Source organism: Alligator sinensis, unplaced genomic scaffold, assembly GCF_000455745.1.
Source record: "Alligator sinensis unplaced genomic scaffold, ASM45574v1 scaffold154_2, whole genome shotgun sequence".
In the NCBI taxonomy this organism is placed as follows: domain Eukaryota; kingdom Metazoa; phylum Chordata; order Crocodylia; family Alligatoridae; genus Alligator; species Alligator sinensis.
Window position 1 is genome coordinate 975,945 of NW_005842528.1, and position 5,041 is coordinate 980,985.

At 43.0% G+C, this 5,041-nt stretch overlaps 1 pseudogene; it reads left to right on the forward strand.

The window, feature by feature from the left end:
- The window catches only part of LOC102386040, a 19,820-nt pseudogene extending 15,080 nt beyond the window's left edge, over nt 1-4,740 (forward strand).
- The last annotated feature ends 301 nt before the right edge of the window (nt 4,741-5,041 follow it).

Below are 5,041 nucleotides of genomic sequence, written 5' to 3' on the forward strand. Positions count from 1 at the left end.
TTGGACTTTTGCAGTTTCTGAGAATAAAGCCTTGTGCCACCCCTCTTCTGTGGATTCTCTCTCAACCAGTGCTGCTACAGAGGATCATGTGTCCATGGGAGGATGGGCTGCAAGAAAAGCCTTGAGAGTTATTGAACATGTTGAACAAGGTAAAATTGAGACCTGATTGTACAGAGATCTTTTGTATCGTAACTGGATTAAAACTAAGAATGATTCCTTCTAAATGTCATTATTTTAAACAAGTAGACACTTTGGTAATGCCAAAAATGTTTTTAAGGTAAGTTCTTAAATAGTTAGTTCTACTCAAATCTCTTTCTAACAGATATGATTCAGGTGAATTGCATTGAAACAGAACTACTTAATAATATGACAGTCAGCCAAAATTTTTCCATTCTTCATTAATTAGAGATTAAAATGGTAAAAATTTTAGTTGTTGCTGGAAAGACCATTAACAAAATATAGCACAAAAACAGCATGTGTACCTTGGTTTATATAGGTTTACACCAATGGGTGCTTCAGCAGTCAGATTCTATAAAATACAAAATATTGTTTGTCATGCTCAGGAAAGTGAATGTGTAACTGAAGAATACAATGTTTCTTTGATAAGGTTTTCCTTAGATTAATTTGGCCCTTATGAATGTGAGGGATTCATGCCTCTAGTTAATCAGGTGAGACAAGGGCAGAGGCTGTGCAATTTTTTCCAGTACACATTTGTTTGAAAACTCTTTTCATGCTGCCAAAGAGCTCTGTGAAGTGGGCACAAAGGAACTCCAGACCTGAACCCCCAAGTTCCCTTGAGCGTTTTAAACCTGGATCTGACTTTTACAGCTTAGGCCCATCTCCATATTTCATCTGGCCTTAAGGCTGCCTCTGTTATTGGGTGTTGAAACAGAGATAATTTGAGAGGTATTTTTAGGAGCAGTAAGCATCTATCACAGCTAAGTACAAAAGGAACTGACTGCCTAGCACCTGGAAGAATCACACTTAACATCTCTGAGCATCCAAATAAGAGACTATTTAAAAGTGCTGGACTTTTGCCTCTGTTTTCCTGTTTGTAAATAGGCCTCTTATCTGGCTGCCTTCCCCAGTATGCCACATGGATCAATTAGTATTTGCATAGCACTGAAGAGGTGAGGGCCTAAGTATGATCAATAATCATACCACACTCCAATTAGAAATGTTCTTCAACTGTAAACTCGTAATGAATTGTACATCCTGAAAATCTCTGTCCTACCTTTCACTGTTTGGCTTCCTAGTGTTGGCAATTGAACTTCTTGCAGCCTGCCAGGGCATTGAGTTTCTACGCCCCTTGAAAACAACTACCCCATTGGAGAAAGTCTATAACCTTGTGCACTCTGTTGTAAGGTACCATCAAATAAATGTTTCCCAGAGGTTACAGTTTTGAAGCCCTGCTAACTTTGGTGGTGGTTAATGTTTGGCCAATGTTCTCAACTTGTCTCCTTTCAGGCCTTGGATGAAGGATCGCTTCATGGCTCCAGACATTGAGGTGACTCACAGGCTCCTTGTAGACCAAGAGGCATGTGTTGATATTCGGCATTTGTACAATAGAATTGATCCTTTAGGAAGGACCGTGCCATTTTCCCTTTAAAATGTCCCTCAGTGTTATCTTTCACAGAAAGAAGAGTATTCTTACCCTTCCATGTGCAGTTTTGTTACCAGATCTTCTGAAGAAAACATATGGAGATTGTTTGGGTTAGAGCAGTGATTTTCAACCACAGTGCCATAGCACCTGAGGGTGCTGAGAGATCCTTTTAAGGGAGACACAATTCCTCACAATATTAATAGTGCTAGGTGTGCCAATGGCTAATGGTGTTAGGATTGACAAGATCAACTCCAGTATTTTAAATAGGAATCTATAGTGTCAAAAACATTTTGGATCTGCTGTGGTCTTTCTGAGTTCTTTGCAACAGAAGAATTGCTTTATTATTTTTCAGTAGCCAAGAAAACAAGTGAACGAGTTGGCAAGTGAAAGAGGGTGCCTTGAATATAAAAAGATTGAGAACCACTGGCTTGAAGTTTTAAAGTGACACGTACATTTAAAATGATATATTAAGAAACACATTTCCTCAATTGTTTTCTTAAGAATTGCTTAGATAACAGAACTTTACAGATAAAGATCGAAACTCAGTTGTTAAACTTCCGGATGGCAGGTCCTACATCCATGCCAAACTCCACTGAAGACAGCAAGACTCTGGGTGTTGGTCAGGCAGAGCGGATCCACTCTCATTGTTTATATATGAATATCTCTACTGGCTTTCCACTGTGTAATTTAAGTCTTCATGGTTCTATTAAAATTTTGTATACCATATTTATTTTCATACAATACACACTTTTACCATCAAAAATTAGCCTTCCAAAACTGGGGTGCGTGTCTTAAGGTGAGAAGTTGATTTTTTTGCCCAGTGGCATTTCCATTCAGGCATACTGGGGTGGGGGAGTCAGTTGACTTCATGGCTTATTCGAATCTACTTGATTCCAGCTAATTTGCTATTTGCTTAGTAGGTATTAATGAGCCTTCTCCTTTTTTAGGATCTTGATGTTTCACTAATCAAGCTAGCTTTTCTCAGCTTAGTTTAGTTTAGCTATTCTTGGTCTATCTTCTCCTGTTTCACAGCCATGCAGACTTTTTAGCTTTTTTCAAAAACTTGTACCTGTCCAGTACAGAGCCTATTAATTGATAGCCTGCCTTCTCCCCTGCCTGGGAAAGGGGGCAAGTTGTCAAGTGGCAGTTGGCAGCCTCTGAAAAGCAGAGGCCCCCTCTCAATCCTGCCCATCAGCTGATTAGCAGGAGGGGTGCATTATTCCACGATGGAAATCTTCCCAGTTCACCCCACATGAGAAAAGCCCTGCTTCTTACACTCCTCTGGGCTGACCTGAAGGTGTGCAGGGAGAAGGGAGGAGCACTCCACCACCCTATAGAAGTCGTAAGCATACAGGCATTCACACAGAGATTTTCTTGGAACAAAAATAGTGGTTCCCAGCAGAGGTCACTCATAAGAGAGTTTCTCCTGGGAGAACAAATGCTTTTACACTTCCCTGGTGCCGAACTCCTCCTGGGGACAGGGAATTGAGCTGTGGGAAGATGCTTCCCAAGCCTTCCCCAGATTGGGGTCATTCTGGTCTGGAGGAGGTGTAGGAGGAATGCTGCTCCTGCCCCAGCCATAGACCAGAAAGGGAAGAGCAGCTGCTTCTTGCTCTCTGTCTCCTCCTCAAACAAGGGTCTGGGGCTTTGTCCCACTGCTCCAGCCTCCCCAGGACTGGAATTGGAGCAATTGCTGCTGCTTCCCATACTTTTCGTAGGCCAGGATCACCCAGTCTTGGGAAGGCACGAAGAGCAGAGGAGAGAGGGCAGTTTCAGGCTAAATACCTGTACTGTTCCCTCCCTCAGAAACATTGTTAGTGGTAGAAAATTTCTATTGCTGGAAATAAATGTCTGTTTGTGGCCATAACGTGTGGCATAAATGTATTGGTACAACCTAGCTCCTTCCTTCAAGGTGAAGCTATTCCCCTGTGCTCTCTTTGCAGGGCAGAGAATTTGCTCTAGCAGGTACCTACGGCAGTGTGTTAGGTGGTCCTACTACGTTCTAGCGCAGCGGTGGGAATTATTTCAGCTGGAGGGCTGGCCGCTTAATGAATTTTGGTGAGCTGTCCAGGGGTGCAAGGGTAGCCCTGCCCCTTGACAGGTGCTCTGCCCCTGGTTGCCATCTTGGGACTGGAAGTCCTGCCCCTAACATCTCCCAGAAACACTCCTTTTGGGAGGGGAGGGTTGTCATCTTGGAACCAGAAGAAAACCAAGTCAGATACTAAAATTTAAACACCTTACTATAACATATTCTAATTTTATTACAAAAAATATTTTTGGCATGATTTGTGTTTGCATAGTGTATATAGAGATGATTGTATAATAACTCAAACATAAAGTCTTACTCTTGTATATTGTGTGCAATAGAGGGGGGCCAGCGTGGCTGCACTGCTTGCCCCCATGTGCAGTGCTGGTCGGAGCCGCATGCTGCTGGTGGCAGCACTTGCACTGGGCACAAACACCCCTGCCTGCTGCTTCCACCAGCAGGGGCTGTGTGCCATGGAGGGATGGTGTGTCTGGGGGGTCCCCACACTCCCTCAAATCCACACCCCGCCCACCTGAGCTCCATGCCTCCGCCGCCCTCCTGGGCACAGACTCTGCACTGCCACCAGCCCCAGTCCCACGCTCTGCGCTGCTGCCCAACTGCGCAATAGGGTATGTTTGACAGGAGGTGTAAATGTGGGCACCTTGCTCCCACCCTTGTGGGCAGAAGGGCTGAGTGGGGTACACTTAGTTGGTAGGCACCTGTGGACCGAATAAAATTGCCTGGCGGGCTGGATTCGGCTCACGGACTGTATTTTCCCTGCCCTTGTTCTAGCCCCTTTAGTGCAGGAAAACCTATTGCTCAATATCTCTCACTGGGGAAAAGGCTCACCATCCCAAAGTATCATTCATAGTGGGAGTTCTGGGATGGAGCTCTCATCATGTAATTCCTATGCAAGGGACTCACCTGGTTGGGATTCCCCATATCTCCAAATGCAATTATTTATATACTTGGTGCCTTTTAAAAGTATTATATTTCAGTCTTCCCTTTGGATCTACCTATATCTATTTTCAAGTTTGTCTATTATAAGCAGAGATCCTGGTTTTCTCTGATTAAAAAAAAAAAAAAATCCCAAATTTTGGATCCAAAAACATAACCCCAAATCCACATTTTTCCATGATTGAAATAAAACACCACTAATATATAGATGTATAGATAGCGGTGTTTCATTTTAATCCTGGAAAAATGTGGAATTTGGGTTCCTTTTTTTCATCAGAAAATTGGGGATTTTTTTTAAACCAGCGAGAACCAGGATCCTTGATTATGAGGCAGTGAAAAATGCTACTTTTATTGGAAAGTGTTATGTGTAGAATTTGTGTTGGAAAAAAATCTCCCCTCTCAACCATCCTGCAGATGCTGAAAATCAAAGGTCTTTTCTTATCTAGTTCATTTGC